Source organism: Mirounga angustirostris, unplaced genomic scaffold (genome assembly GCF_029215605.1).
Source record: "Mirounga angustirostris isolate CCGP_5_RB_7025 unplaced genomic scaffold, mMirAng1.0.hap1 SCAF_2, whole genome shotgun sequence".
NCBI lineage: Eukaryota > Metazoa > Chordata > Mammalia > Carnivora > Phocidae > Mirounga > Mirounga angustirostris.
The window spans coordinates 182,836,096-182,853,386 of record NW_026991710.1 but is presented as its reverse complement, the minus strand read 5'-3'; the positions used below and the strand labels follow the sequence as shown (position 1 = coordinate 182,853,386).

At 35.6% G+C, this 17,291-nt stretch overlaps 1 non-coding gene and 1 pseudogene across 1 annotated transcript; one reads left to right on the top strand and one right to left on the bottom strand.

The window, feature by feature from the left end:
* Window positions 1-554: 554 nt before the first annotated feature.
* On the bottom strand, window positions 555-1,252 carry LOC123847749 (nascent polypeptide-associated complex subunit alpha-like; annotated as a pseudogene).
* Window positions 1,253-9,148: 7,896 nt separating this feature from the next.
* LOC123849203 (U2 spliceosomal RNA) lies at window positions 9,149-9,339 on the top strand. The gene has a single exon (XR_006792015.1). It is a non-coding gene; the product is annotated as a U2 spliceosomal RNA (small nuclear RNA).
* The last annotated feature ends 7,952 nt before the right edge of the window (window positions 9,340-17,291 follow it).

Below are 17,291 nucleotides of genomic sequence, written 5' to 3'. Positions count from 1 at the left end.
GTGATTTTACTGAATTTGTATATCAGTTCTAGCACCTTTTTGGTGGAGTCTTTCTGGTTTTCTATATATATAGTATCATGCCATCTCCAAATAGTGAAAGTTTTACATCTTCCTTGCCAATCTGGTTTCCTTTTATTTTTTTGTCTTATTGCTATAGCTAAGAATTCTGGTACTATGCAGAACAAAAGTGGTGAGAATGGACATTCTTCTTCATTCCTGACGATAGAGGAAAAGCTCTCAGTTTTTCCCCATTAATGATATTAGCTGTGGGTTTTTCATATATGGCCTTTATTATGTTGAGGTATGTTCCCTCTAAACCTACTGTGTTGAGGGCTTTTATCATGAATTGATGTTGTATTTTGTCAAATGCTTTTTCTGCATCTATTGAAAGGATTATATGGTTCTTATCCTCTTATCTATCTTTCCATTGATCAATTCATTTTTTATCCTACAAGAAGCCATAACTTTATTAATGGCAGAAACAATACAAATTTCAAGCCAAGCTGCAATTATTCTTTTGAAACACCAAAAAAATTATCCTTGTTTTCAGATGGTTACATTGTTAATTCTATAATAACATTTACAATGCCATTCTTGCTGTTCTTCAGAACTCAGATGCCTTTGCTCTTGACACATTTGCTTGTGACGTGACCAGTTCTATGTCAACCTCTACATGTGTTTCCTCAACCTCTTCCTCTTCACTCTCCCCCAGTACAGTTGGAGTCTGTGTGTTTTCTTGAATGTTTGGGACAGCTTCACCTTGAACCTCGAATTTCTCAGCAGCTGCTAGTTGTCCCAGCTGAGACAAATCCTTAATCTTTGTTTCCCCCAAAACTATGTAGGTATCTGAAGCTGCCCTCTTGTAGACATCTGGTTTTGTGATGACAAAGAAGATATTCTTAGATATCCAGATAGTGACTCTAGTAACCCCTTTAGCCTGTCGTAGACCCATTTTGGACATAGCCTTCCGTGCTTTCTTTTTACTCTGGCTCTGTTTTGCTCTACTGACTGGTTCTTTATCAATTTCAGCTGCTGCGGCCAGCTGGACTTATGTGGTTGCCAGTGTGGAATCTTGTTCCTCAAGCTCTGATCCATCAATGTTGGATTCTATTCCAGACCCGGTCTCAGTCTGGGGCTATGGTAACTCCTGCTTTTTAGCAGAGTTGGTTTCTGTGGGTTCAGCTGGCACTGTGTGCAGGGAACATGGAACCAAGATGGCAACAGAAAGGGAGCAAGTGAGAATGTAGCCCATGCTTGCTGAAGAAGGATTATCCTTTCTTTTATTAATGTGATTGTCACATTGATTGATTTGTGAATATTGAACCATCCTGAAACCCAATTATAAATCCCTCTTGGTTGCAGTGAATGATTTTTTTAATGGTTTGTTGGGTTTGGTTTGCTAGTATTTTGTTGAGGATTTTTACATCTATGTACATCAGAGACATTGGCCTATAGTTCTCTTTTTTTTATGGTTTCTTTATCTGGTGCTGGTATCAGGGTAATGCTGATCTCCTGGAATGAAATTGGAAGTTTTCCTTCCTCTTCTATTTTTTGGAATAGTTTGAGAAGAAAAGGTATTAACTCTTTTCTAAATGTTTGGTAAAATTTGTCTGTGAAGCCATCTGGCCCTGGACTTTTGTTTGTTGGGAGATGTTTTATTACTGATTCAATTCTTTGCTGGTTATTGGTCCGTCCAACTTTTCTATTTCTTCCTGTTTCAGTTTTGGTACTTTTTATGTTTCTAGGAATTTATCCATTTTTTCTAGGTTGTCCAATTTGTTGGCATATAGCTTTCCATAATATTCTCATAATTGTTTGTATTTCTCCTAATTTGTGATTTTATATATTTGGGTCCTTTATCTTTTCTTTTTGATAAGTCTGGGTGGAGGTTTATCAATTTTATTAATTTTTTTCAAAATATCAACCACTGGTTTCATTGATCTGTTTTATTTTTTAAATTTTTTTTTTTAGTTTCAATATCATTTATTTCTGCTGTCATCTGTGTTATTTCCTTCTTTCTGCTGGCTTTAGGCTTTGTCTATCATTCTTTTTCTAGCTCCTTTAGGTGTAAGGTTAGGTTGTTTATTTGAGATTCTTCCTGCTTCTTGAAGTAGGCCTGTATTGTTATATACTTCCCACTTAGGACCACTTTTGTTCCATCCCAAAGGTTTTGGACCATTGTGTTTTCATTTTCATTTGCTTCCATGTATTTTTTTTTCTTATATTTCCTGGCTGACCATTCATTACTTAGTAGCATTTATTTAATCTCCATGTATTTGTGGTCTTTCCAGAGTTTTGATTTTTGGGGTTTTTGTTTTTTGTTTGTTGTTGTTGTTGTTTTGGTGGTTGACTTCTAGTTCAGAGTACTGTGGTCAGAAAAGTTGCATTGTATGACTTTAATCTTCTTGTATTTGTTGAGGCCTGTTTTGTGGCATAATATGTGATCTATCCTGGAGAATGTTCCATGTGCACTTGAAAAGAATGTATATTCTATTATTTTAGGATGGCATGTTCTGAATATATCTGTTTAGTCCATCTGGTCCAGTGTGTCATTCAAAGCCACTCTTCTTGTTTCTTTTCTGTTTAGATGATCTGTCCATTGATGTGAATGTGGTGTTAGCATCCCCTACTATTATTGTATTATTATAGATTAGTTCCTTTACATTTGTTAGTGTTTTATGTATTTGGGTGCTCCCGTGTTGGGTGCATAAATATTTACAATTGTTATATCTTCTTGTTGGGTTGTCCCCTTTATTATTACATAGTGTCCTTCTTTGTCTCTTGGTACAGTCTTTGTTTTAAAGTCTGGTTTTTCTGAAATAAGTATTGTTACTCTGACTTTCTTATGACATCCATTTGCACAATATGTTTCTCCATTCCCTTGTGTTCAATCTGCAGATGTCTTTAGGTCTCAAATGTGTCTCTGGAGGCAGCATATAGATGAGTCTGGTTTTTTAACCATTCTGACACCCTGTTTTTTGATTGGAGCATTTAGCCCATTTACATTCACAGTAATTATTAATAGATATGTATTTATTGCCATTTTATTACTGGTTTGTGGTTGTTTCTCGAGATTCTCTGATTCTTTTTGTCTTACTCCCTTTCTTATTTTGCTGATTTTCTTTAGTGATATATTTGGATTTCTTTCTCTTTATCCTTTGCATGTTTATTAGTAGTTTTTGATATATGGTTACCATTAGGTTTGTATATAACTACTTCTGCAAATAGCAATTTATATTAAGTTGATGGTCATTTAAGTTTGAACTCATTCTTTTCTGCTCTCCTCCCCACAAAGAGCCCCAAATTCTTAACCCATTCTAGCATTAACTCTAAGTTCCAAATGTCATCTAATATCATCTAAATGAAGTGGGGGTGTAACTCGAGATATGATTCATCCTGAGGCAGTAATTTCTCTCCAGTTATGATCCTGTGAAAACAAACAAGTAATATACTTCCAAAATATAATGGTGGACAAGCATAAGACAGATATTCTCACTCCAAAAGGCAGAAATAAGAAAAGAAAAGGGACCAGGGGTCTGAATCAAGTTCAAAACCTATCAGAGAAAATTCCATTAGATCATAAGGTTCAATAATTATCTGATCACATTTTCAAATGTTTTACTTAAAAATCTCCTCAGCTAAATGTTCATTCACAAATTCTCCCTTCCACATAACACTGGAACACGATTCAGCCAAATTCTTTTCCACTTTCCTCCAATGTCTAATAACATGTTCCTCGTTTCCATCTGAGATCCCACCAGAAACATCCTTAATGTCTATATTTCTACCAACAACTTCTTAAATGCAATCTAGACCCTTGCTAACATGCACCCCAAAAGTCTTCCAGCTTCTGCCTATCACCTAGTTCCAAAACAACTTCTACAATTTGGGGTATTTGTTATAGCAGCACTCCATTTCTCAGTACCAAATTCTGGATTTTTCAGGGTTCTCTACAGAAATAGAACCAGTAGGATATATATATATATATATATATATATATATATATGGAGAGAGAGTGAGAGAGTGAGAGAGAAAGTGAGATTTATTGGTTCACACAATTTTGGAGGCTTGGTAAATCCAAAATATGATAGGGTAGGCTGGCAGGTTGGAGACGCAGGGAAAAGTTCAAGTCCAAATTCTTTCTTGTTTGTGAGAGGTCAGTCTTTATTCTGTTGAGGCCTCCACCTGATTGGAGGAGACCCAACCACATTATGAAGGGCAATGTGTTTTATTCAAAGTCCACCAATTCAAATGTTATTCTCATACAGAAAAACACATTCATAGGAATATCTAACATAAAATTTGAACAAATATGTGGGTGTCATGGCCCAGCTGAGTTGACACACAAAATTAACCATCACAGGACCTCATCCTACAATGCATAAGACATTCCCCCATAACAAAAAAAAATTATATGGCCCAGAACATCATTAGCACTAAAGTTGAGAATGCCTGGTCTCAATTTCTGGAAAGATTATGAGGATATTATAATGAGCATTACATAAATAATAGCACCTATAACAAAAATGTAAATAATAAAAATGAAGAAAGGAAGAAAGGAAGGAAGGAAGGGAGAGAGGGAGGGAGGAAGAGAGGAAGAAAAGAAGAGAAGAGAACAGGAAAAAAAAGAAAAGAAGAGAAAAGGAGAGAAGAGAAGAGAAGGAAAAGAAGAGAAGAGAACAGAACAGAACAGAAGAAAACAGAAGAGAAGAGAAAAAAGAAAATAATTCAGACACCTTGAAGGTGAAACTGATATATTCTCTCTTTTAGGCCACTCTCAGGTAGGTCCCACTAGAAGAACTCAGAGAGTAGTGGGTAAACTCAATAAATGTCACTGATTAACAGTAAGTGAACCCTATGAGTGTGAATGTTAGGAGAGACATATCACCAGTATGTTTTATTTAGTTTCATAATATTTCATGGGAGAACTTTTTTTTGGCCATGGGTTTACTATATATATATCAAAGGTTGACTATTAAAATAACAGACTTGGCTTACTTTTTTTTTTCCCTATCAGCCTCAATCACATTTTAGTGTTTTCTGTTTGTTTTTGTTTTTATCAATCTGAGAGTTTTTTGTTGCCTTAAAGCATAAATAGGGGCTTTTATTTGGAAATAAGGGTACTTTGGCCAAATACATCTATATAAAACCAGACAGTCTATAGATTTAAAACTTAGTATTCTCACAAATAACAAATCAAGGAGACTCATCCTTAAAAGGACTTGGTTTGAGTTTTCTGAACTAAAAACTAAAAAAATAGTTCAAGTATGAATCATGCTGTTATTAATAGGCTTTCTCCCATAAAATCATTGCTTTATAATTACTAAATTAAAAAGCCTATCTATTATTCTAAAAACTTATAGTATTAAATGTTTTAATTTTGTATTATACAAAAAATTTAACAAAATTTTATTATAACTATATCTAGTCATTTTTACTAGATATGAATTACTTAAGTAACCCAAATCCTTTCATTAAAAAAATTATGTTGCATTCTCTATTGCATTTCATAATTCATTGTGATTGAAGCAGTAAGTGGAGCTGAGAGCATGAGGAGCCCACAGAGGTTTCACAAAGTAATCAGTGAAGTACCAATGATAACTCCTAAATAGCTGCAAGGCTATCTGTGGTGGCTTATAGTTACAAATATCCTGTCAAAATATGGATTCTCGGGCACCTGGGTGGCTCAGTTGGTTAAGCGACTGCCTTTGGCTCAGGTCATGATCCCGGAGTCCTGGGATCGAGTCCCACATTGGGCTCCCGGCTCAGCGGGGAGCCTGCTTCTCCCTCTGACCCTCTCCCCTCTCATGCTGTTTCTCTCTCTCTCTCTCAAATAAATAAATAAATAAATAAAATATTTTAAAAAAATATGGATTCTCTTTTTTTCCTGAGTATTAAGCACTTGTTTTTAGGTATTTAACTGACTGTTTTAGCTCTGCAGTTCTTTTAAGTTTCACTCACAGAGAAACTGAATGGTTGACTTTGTTGAGGGACTGTTAGCCATAACTTAGGTCATCACTTCCTTATGAAATACTACAATAATTCTCAAATTCTGCCCTGAGTCATTCATATACTTAAAGACAAAGCTTAACTTTAGAGGACATTCCTCACGCTGGTTGGTGATGCCAGAATGGTTCTTCTTTGGTCTGAGCAGTGTAAGGTGATCATGATGACAATTTTGACATTTTTTTAAATTAAAATAAAGAAATTTGTACAATGGGTTTTGCTTTCCTTGCAAAATTTGAGTCATGCTCTTTTAGTTAAAATAAGGAAGACACATGAAAAGCTACTTGATTTGGATCACTGGTTAAATCCTGACTGGTTATCAATGAATAAGGAAACAGGATTAAGTAAATTTATACTCTACTGAAGGTCAAGTGATAATTGTTTAAACATCATTTATAGCACTGGTTAAGACTACTCACCTTAATCAACAGCAAACCAGAGAAAAATTACTCTAGCTCTGAAACACAATGAAATCCAAATACGCAAATATAATCTGGCATTTGCCAAACCAATGTTTCCCATTTGAAAGATTTCTTTTCTAGAAATGTTTGGTTTTATTTGTAAGATATTTAACGGCACAGTAGTTACATTATTCAAATAAATATCAAGTCTAACTCCTAACAAGGTAGAAGTAAAATTTATACCTTTCTTTGAGTTGAACTATGAGGGCTCTTTTTAATAAACTTTTTATTTTGGAGTAATTTTAGATTTACAGAAAAGTTGCAAAGATAGTACAGAGAGTTCCTATATACCCCTCATCTAGTTTCCCTTATTAACATTTTACATTACCACAGTACATTTTTCAAAACAAGAAACTGACATTGGTACATATATTAGTTTCCTAAGGCTGCTATAACAAATTATCACAAACCTGTAGCTTAAAACAACTGACACTTATTCTCCCACAGTTCTGCAGGCCAGAGAATAAAAACAAGGTGTTTCCAGGGCCGCACTCCTTCTGAATACCTTGAGGGAGTTTCTATTCTTTGCCTCTACCAGCTTTCTGGTGGTTGGTGGAATTTCTTTATTTGTGGCTCCAATCTCCACCTCCATGATCACATTCCCACCTTCTCATCTCTGTGCTTATCTGGTAAGAAACTTGTCATTGGATTTAAGCCACCCAGATAATCTAGAATGATCTTATCTGGAGATCCTTAATTATATCTGCAAAGATACCTTTTCCAAGTAAGGTAACGTTCACAAATTCCAGGGATTAGGACATGGACATATATTTTGAGTGGGTGATCATTCAATCCGTTGCAGATTATTATTAACTAAACTCCAAATAGTTTTTGCATCAATGTTATTTTCCTATTCCAGTACCAAATCGAGGGTATCACAAAACATTTAATTGTCATGTCTCCCACATCCTCTCTTGTCTGTGGCAGTTCCTAGCCTTTTCTTCTTCTTCGTGACCTGGAGAATCTTGAGATATACTGGCCAGCTATTCCACAGAAGACCCCCCAGTCTGGGTTTGCCTAATGTCTTTCTCATGATTAGACTGGTTTATAGATTTGGGAGGAATCACAGAGATGAAATGCTTTTATTGTCACATCGTATCAGGAATCTATTATGTCCACATGACATCACTGCAGATGTAAATTTTAATCACTGGTTTAAGGTAGTTTACGCTGGGTTTTCCCAATCTGGCATTGTTTTTTGTTTGTTTGTTTGTTTGTTTTCCGTTCCCTACTCTAGTCTATAGAATTGAGTCACTGAGGCCAGCCCATGGTCAGTGGGGGATGGAATGTGGGGGTTGAAGCTGTACCTTCTGTAAAGTGAAATAGCTACATATATTATTTGGAATTCTTCTATAACTTCTCCCTCATTTATTTACTCTTAATCATTTTAATATCAGTGTAGACACATATATTTATTTTATACTTTGGGTTATGATCCAAGACTACATTATCTATTTTGTCATTTAATTTGTTCCAGCTTTGCCAACTGAGAGCTTTTTCAGGTTGGCTCTTGTGTCTCTATGGCATGTTACATCCTTTTGGGTTTTGTTTTGTTTTGTTTTGTTTGTTTTGTTTTGTTTTGTTTTGTTTGAGTAGTTCTTTACTTTTTGGTACTACAAGATGTCCCAGATGTATCTTGTATTGGTGGTTACTTTTCAAAGCCAAATAAAATATTAAATATCCAAGACTTTGGTTTGGCTTGTCTGGAATGATGAAGGGCACTCTCCTATTGATCCCTCGTGGAATCTTAGTAAGTAAAGACAGTGGTACAGTTTCATAAAGTATTGATTAAACAAATAGCATGGCTAAAGAGTTATGTGAGATAGTAACTCTTCTTAAAAATAAAATGTTCATGCCTCAAGCAGAAGACAAGACAGCCACATTGAATTCTAGTAATAGAGTCAGCAACCTTTAGTTTCAGCACGTCAGCTGAGACTGTCAATTCCCTATTGGTGCAAACCATGATTAGCTATAGACTTGCAGCTCCCTTCTCACTTGCTTTCAGTCTTGGTCAGTGTTTGTAAATTTACAGATGCTGCTCTCTCATAAAACCATCAATTGAATAACACACCATTTTCATATAACAGTTTTGTCCCTTGAGGCCCTAGAAAAGTTTACAGTGTAGATGTAGGTCACTTACCCCGGAAATGAAATGAAACGAAGCTGCCTATGGTAGACATTTAAATAAACAGCACTATGCAGAATTCTAACTTGTGTGTTTATTTACATTTTCCCTAGAAGAGGAAAGAAAAGAGAAATTTCTCTGGTTATTGTTGGACTTTCTGTAAGCCAAGCTGTATTTACCTAGTACTACTTGGTCAACAACACACTAAAAGAGGCTAGAATTAAGGTACTATATGGCAATAAGAATTACTTCAATAACAGAAGACATTTATATATATGAAAGATATGATATGAAGGATATAAATATATATGGAGAGAATGAATATATTTATTACATCTATAATATATAATGTATGTATATGTTTATTTCATCACCAAATAGTTCTGTCAGATGGGCAAGGAAACTATTCAATACATTATCTCTACTCTGGAGATAAGGAGGCCTGCAGTAAGACAGGCTGAATTTCGTGGTGCAATCATAGTCATTGACTTACAGAGCACAAGGATTCAGGAATGTCTTCTGAATCTTTTTGTATTAACAATACATGTACAGATAGATCGCTTCTCGGCCTTTTGGCTAAGATCAAGTGTAACATACATGTACAGAAAAATCACAAAGTATGTTATATACCTGAAATGTTCTTTAATGTTCTTATGGAATATATAAGGCTCTCATCTCCATGAGAAATTTATAAACAGCTACAAAGTAGTTAACCTTCTAAACTCAAGCTGTGCTTATAAACCCAATGTGCTTACAGCCTGATTAAACATTTTCCAAAATTCAGTCTGGCATATAAAAAAAAATATTCTAAATCCTTAAAATGTCATTTGAAGGAAATTATGTGTGTATTAAAGTCAAGGTGGAAAATATGTGTGCTACTTCCTCTAAAAGAAGGAGTCCTTTCAATAAAATACATTTTAGCAAGATGTGCATTATAAGATTATAAATGGAAAGACATGACATGATGTGCTCTTTTGTTTTTTGGCATGGGAAATTTTTTAAATAGTGTATTTTGTCTTGTTATTTCCACAAAAGCACTTAGCAACCTTTCATATTTTCAACATCATTTCTTGACAAGACAAGAGAAGAATAATCTGTGGGTGGCACTCCGAAATGATAATGAGAGGAGTGTCATAAAAAGAACATCATGTAAGCTGTTAGAATGTTCCCCAACTATACTTCTCGGAGAGTCAGAATAAACGTCTTTGTGATTCCTTATCATATAGAGTGACTTTACTTTTGATATCCAAATGAAGTCACTAATTCCAAAGGGGAGGGCCTCACAACTAATGTAGCCAGGTTTAAAAGAGCAAAGAGAGGAGGAAATTATGTAGTCAACCTATTTAGGATTTTTTTTCTCTCTGCTTGTCATATTAGCCTTCTTTTATTCTTCAAGATAAATGTGATCTAAAATATCACTGAACATGAATTGTGGATAACTTTGAAGAATTAATCTAATGCATTTTGATGTTTGCTTTTTATGTGCAGTAATGAAATTACCATCCCTAAGACTTACTTAATGCTAAAACTGGCAATTATTCTATTTCCTCTCAGCATCAGAATTTTGGTGAATGAAAAAAGAACCACCGAATTTTGGTGAATGATGAATTCTCTAGATTTTCCAATTATAAAAGGAACAGCATGTAAATCTGATCCATTCCTTTTTTTAAAAAAAGATTTATTTTAGAGAGAGAGAGTGAGAGTTGGGGGGTGGAGGGGCAGAGGGGGAGAGGAGAGAGAATCTCAAGCAGGCTCCCTGAAGAGTGCAGAGCCCTATGCAGGACTCAATCTCACCACACTGAGATCATGACCTGAGTCGAAATCAAGAGTCTGATGCTTATCCGACAGAGCCACCCAGGTGCTCCTGTTTCTTATACTTCTGCCATACACATAGTATTAAGTGTTGGCATTCTACAACTTTCTGCTTCCTTTTGTTTTTCACCTGAGTTTTATATTTAAATGGATTCAGGTAGACATCATATAGTTGATCTTATTTTTGTATCTATTCTGATAATCTGTCTTTTTATTAGTGTAGTTAGACCATTCAGATTTAAAGTGATCACTGATATAATTGGACTAATATCTAAGATGTTTGTAACTATTCTATTCCTTGCATTTGTGTTTTGTTCCTTTTGTTTACCTTCTTTTTTTGTCTTCTCTCATTTTAATATTGAGCATTCTACATAATAGTATTTTATCACCTCTCCTAGCCTATCAATTATACCTCTCTTTTTAAAAATGGTCATGGATTTCTAATTGTAATGTACATTTTTAATTAAGTCAGTTTCACCTTCAAATAGCACTATACTACTTCAAGTACCTTATTATAACAGAGTATTTCTAATATCTAATACATTTCCCTTGTATCCCTTATGACACTGCTATCTTCTATGAACTGAATTGTGCCCCCCACACACACACTTCCTGCACAAATTCATGTTAAATCCCTCACATCCAATGTGATGGTATTTGGAGATAGGGCCTTTGGGTGGTAATTAAATTTAGGAGTCACTAGGATGAAGCATGATTTTATGATGGGAAGAGGAAGAAAAGAAAGAAAAAACGGCGCTCTCTCTCAGCCATGTGAGAATACAGAAAGAAAGCAGCCATCTACATTCCAGGAAGAGGACCTTCACCAGGAATCAAATAGGCTAGCACCTTCGTCTTAAACTCCCCAGCCTCCAGAACTGTGAGAAATAAATGTCTGTTGTTTAAGGCACCTAATAGGTGGTATTTTATTTATAGCGGCCTGAGCAGACTAATACTCTACCATTTATTTCACTTAACCATATGCTATAATCACCTGATACAGTGTTGTTATTACTTTAAGGACTATAATCTTTTAGATCAATTGACAATACAAAAAGTAAAAGATGTTTTACCCTCTCTTACTCCTTCTTCAATGCTCTTCCTTTATGTAGATCCAAGTTTCTGACCTGTCATTTTTCTTCTTCCTAAAGAACTACTTATAATGTTTGTTTCAGAGCATGTCTTTTGGCCATGAATACCCTCAGTCTCTGGGCTTCTTTTAAGATTTTCTCTTTGTTTCCTGCAACTTGAATATGACAACTCTGGGGATAGATTTGTTTTTATATTTATCCTTCTGGGTGTTCTCTGAGCTAACCAGATTTGTGATTTGATATCTCTAATTTTGGGAAATTCTCAGCCATCATTAAATATTTCTTCAGCTCTCTTCTTTTTTCTTCCTCTGATAATCTAATTAGATGTATTATATCTTTTGCAGTTGTCCCACAATTCTTGAATGTTCCGGTTTTATTATTATTATTTTCTCTTTGCATTTCAGTTTAGAATGTTTCCACTGACATGCATTCAGCTCGCTATTTTTTTCCTCAAGTGAGTTTTATTTACTCAAAAGCCCATCAAAGACATTCCTCATTTCTGTTATTATAGCTTTGATTTTTTGGGCTTTCTTTTGATTATTTGAGTTTCCACTTCTTTGCTAACATTATCTCTATGTTGTGATGACTTCCAAGCTTTTTATATATCAGGGGAAGCTATATTAGGAAGTCTCCTGATTTAACATTTTCTCTTGGTAATTTCCTCATTCAGGACAGTTTCCAGAATTCTCTTATCCAGGACCAAAGGAATACAGAACTAATATATTCAAATAGCCAAGTGTTCTACCTTTAAGCATGCTTACCATTAAAGTACTGAAGACAGATATTTAACCTTTCTCTTAAATCTAAAGGGAATTATATTAATCAATCTTAATAACTGATTTCAGCAATTAGTAATAGTCATTAATAAAAATCTGGACTACTGGCCTATCAAAGTTTAAGCTGCATTATAGGCACATTATACTGTGCAATGTATTTTAAAGAACTTGATGGCTTAGATATATCATAGTGTCCATATAATATGTATATGCATGTTCTCCCCGTTAGTGATTTTAGATCCATTCTCCACCAGTCTCTATCCTCCTCTGTGCCCTGGGAAACTGATTTATGTAGACTAAATCAAAGTTTTTCTTTGCCGTCTAACTTTTGGTTGGATTCATCAAGGGACAGGAACTCAGATGGAGGGAGGTGAGTGAGTTTCAGACATCAATTCCCCATCCCTCTGTGTTCACCTCTGAGTCCACAGTTCCTCCCCATTGCTGCCTCTCCATGTGAATATCCCCTTTAGGATTTTCAACTGCCCCTGCCTGCTGCCCACCCCTGCCTGTGTTATAAAAGCCCAACTGCGGGCGCCTGGGTGGCTCAGTTGGTTAAGCGACTGCCTTCGGCTCAGGTCGTGATCCTGGAGTCCCGGGATCGAGTCCCGCATCGGGCTCCCTGCTCGGCAGGGAGTCTGCTTCTCCCTCGGACCCTCCCCCCTCTCATGTGCTCTCTTTCTCATTCTCTCTCTCTCAAATAAATAAATAAAATCTTTAAAAAAAAATTAAAAAAAAAAAGCCCAACTGCTTATGTGCCTGACTGCTAAATCAATTTTCAGCATCTAAGACAGAAAAACACCCAACCTGGGATATATTATGATGTGCCATTCCCACACCTCCTTTTCTATTTCCCCACTTGTTTTCTGAGAATATAGCATATTAGTGTTTCTAGAGGAAGAAGTAACAGTGTTCTGGCTGGTTCAAAAGCAACATTTACATAGAAGAGATGACTTCCCAGTTAAAGACCCTACATGTCTGAATCAGGACCATCAACTCTGCTTTTGTTTCCAGGAGGCAGTCTGCTCCAATTGTCTTTTACTTGCTGGAAATTCCTTCCAATGTCTGGCAGTGTTGATCATTAGACCTACATTGTGTGTTATTGTGAATTTTGGTTTTTATTTTTATCTTAACAGATAATTTACTGGAAAGTTAGGAGAGGATGTAAGGCACTATTTTAAGTCCAAACACTGAATATGAAATTAGTAATGACTGCTAAATAAACCACAGACATTTTACCTTCCTACATAAGATGCAACACAATGTAGTACTAACCTCCTAATCTGTACTCTATGCTTGAGCTAAATTACCTAGATATTTCTGAACATTCCCAAACTTCTGACTTAGTTTTCTCGCCTTCTATTAGAATTCTCTTAGATCCAGCTCTACCTGTTCAAATTCTACACTTTATTTAAGGATTATCATGAAAAGCAACTCCCATATTAAGCATATTTTGATATCTTTTTTTTAAAGATTTTATTTATTTATTTGAGAGAGAAAGAGATAAAGCATGAGAGGGGGGAGGGTCAGAGGGAGAAGCAGACTCCCCGCTGAGCAGGGAGCCCAATGCGGGACTTGATCCCAGGACTCCAGGATCATGACCTGAGCCGAAGGCAGTTGCTTAACCAACTGAGCCACCCAGGCACCCAAGCATATTTTGATATCTTTAAGAAGATATTATCTCTCCCTCTTTTGAACAATTTTTCTATATTATTTCTCTTATTGCCTTTTCACAAGATACCCACACAGTTGAGTCTCATTATTTGCTATAGCTATATACGTTCTACTAAGTCACTGCAATTACTGAATCAATGAATACTGAACTCCTAGGGGGAAATTCAGGGTTAATTCCTATAAGCCTTTGGTCACAACACTGTTGTTAACATTTTGATCAATACATAACCTTGTTTTGTATGTTTATGCTTGAAAATACCTTATGTAATATATATTTTTAATTCATTAACATTGAACTCACACCCAACAATACTAAAATTTCATGCCGGAATGAAAATTATCTGTCACACTACTTTCTCCATAAGGCACATCACAGCCTCTTTGCACTTAGGAACACTAGACAGTACTTCAGAACTACATCTGAGGGACATTTTAAGCATTAAAGTCCCAACAAGAAGTGCAAGCATGCAAAAAAAAAAAAAATGACGCTACATAGACTGTAAGGACACTTGTTTAGTGTGAGAGTGGAAACAAGAAGGCAGAGTATGTCCTTGTTCACCCTCAGCTGGGAACGTGCATATCAGGTGGCTCAAATTTTTCACTACTCTGCACAAGTTCATGAATGACTGCAAAAGCACCAGGATTATTGATTTTGTTATTACAAATAAATTGTAGTGGTCAGGCAAATTTGGAAATACAAATTTGTGAATAATGAGGGTAGGGGTGTGTGTGTGTGTGTGTGTGTGTGTATTATGTACCAGCTCTGTGGCAGGCCCTGGATTGAGCATTGTAGATATATAAAGGAAGGGGTTCACAACTTGGAAAGGAAAACAAAAGTAAACTGATGCTTCCAGTGTGATATAAAACATGCAAGAGGAAAGCACACGGTACGATAATGCCTCATAATGAGAGTACCTAGCAAAGTATCAAGGTTCAGGAAAAATTTCCAGGAAAAGATGGCTTGTGGGCTGAGTCTAGAAGCACAATTATAAAGAAAACTTTAGAATCTTGTCCACAGTATCTAATACAGTGCCTAGCTACACTGTAAGCAAAAAATAAGAATAAAGCTTTGATTATCAAGGTCTACTTAGGTTAAAAATATAAAATAGAGGAAAAAATTATACCTAACTGAAACTTTGATATACAATTTCATCTAAAATCTTGGAGACCCATTTTAGCCACTGTAATTACTGAAGCAGAGCACAGCGCTTTCCTGTTAGACAGACACCACACATCATGACTAAATGGGGACAGGCAGAGCACCAAAAAGACTGACAGCAGCCAAAATCAGGGAAGGCTCATATGTCATAGACAAGAGTAGACTGAGAAGGAGTCATAGAGAAGTAAAAGCATCATCAGTTGTGGCATCCTAAAATCAAGGCAGAAGTTTCACATTGGAGGGAGTGGTAAATGATGGAAAGAGTCCAAGTAGTACGAAGAGTGAAAAGCACCCATTAGATTTCGCAGCTAGAAGATCATTGTTGACCTTGGCAAGAGCAACGGCAGTAGATAATCACAGGCAAAAGCCAGATTGCAGTGCACTGAAGAGCAAAACTAATGTTTGTGTGCTTTCTTCTCCAACTCCAGCCACAGTGGCCTTTATCAGCTTCTCAAACATGTCATTCTCCCTCTGGATGAGGGCCTTAATGTTCTCTCCTTTCCCTATGGTCGATTCCTTCTTAGGTTTAATTGTGTCAGATTTTACTTCCTCTGCAAGGTCTTCCCTGAACAACACATGCCACCTACCATACTGGATCTTCTTGTTATATTCCATGTCTGAATAATGGATAATGTCTTCCTCCCCCTGCCACAACTAGATAAAGCCAGGACCATGCCTTGTTTTCCTGGCAAGGGTATTCCTAGCACCTAGTGACATTCCTGATATGTCATTTTTACTCAACTAGTAACTATTCCCATGTAAGACTAAAAATCCATTGAATTTATTCATTCCTTTTGTTTCCCTGCAGTGTCTTGCATATGCAAGTGCTCAATAAATATGTTCAAGCAATCCAGCATGAGTTAATTAAATTGCAAAAAAAAACAAAAAACAAAAACATAATAGAAAATATCTGGGTTATATGGCATCTAGAACCTTCCCCTAACACTATATGTTTGCTTTGTTCATTGTTGTATCACTTTTGGCAGGAGAGATGCCTAGCACAGAATAAGTAAACAGCAGGTTGGTTTTTTGTTGTTAAATCTATAAATAAAAAATTGAAAGAATTAAAAGTATGAGTTTGGTCCAGTCTGTACCTTGAGCTTATAAATTTACAAGGCAAATTTCAAAATAATAGAAAAAGCAACAGCTTCTATGATGATTCTACAAGGCAAGGAATTCTGGCTCTTACTATAGCCTATACCATGAGGAAGAAAACAGAGACGTACTTTCAGAAGTCAAGGTGGCAATACTGAAGATCTTTCTAATAAGCTTAAATTCAAAAGGTTACTAATAATAAATGCAAGACTTGCACATAACCATGGACACATATTAAAAGAAAATGAGTATCACCTAAGACACACTAAAGCCAGAATAAAGGAAAAGTATAAAGACTAAAAAGTAAAGAGAGAAGGATTTTAGGTTAGATATGGAACTAGAGGAAATATGAAATAAACATATCTTAAGATCATCAACATTAGCCACAAAGAAAACACAAAGTGTACTCAGATTACTACATGCCCACACAAATGGCTAAAAGAATAGCAGGCATTGGTGAAGACATGGATCTCTATCTCTTAATTTTGCTGCTGGGAGGGTAACAAGGTATGACCACTTTGGAAAACACTTGGCAGTTTCTTATAAAGTTATACATAAACTTACATTATGACCCAATTCCACTCTTAGGTATTTATACAAGAAATTAAAACTTACATCTACAAAAAGACTTGCACTTGAATGATCACAGTAGTTTTATTTATTATGGTCAAAAACTGGAAACAGCTTAAATATCCATCAGTAGGTCAGTAGATAAACAAGTTATGGCCAACAATAGAATGCTTCTCAAAAAATAAAACAGAAATGGATTACGGATTCCACAACATGGATGAGCCTCAAAAATATTTAAGTGAAAGAAGTCAGAATAAAAGATTCATACTATAAGATTACATTTAATATGAAGATCTAGATCAGGCAAAACTAAACTATAGTGATAGAAATTAGATCAGGGATTGCCTGGGTTGGGTTATGTTCCAATCTATACCTTAAATTTATAAACTTACTTATCACTGGGGAAGGACATAAGGAAATGTTTTGGAGTGATGGAAATGTTCTACATCTAATACATGATAATGGATCTATATATATATTAGTCAAACTTATTACACTGTATTTTTAAAATTAGTGTATTAATTTTAT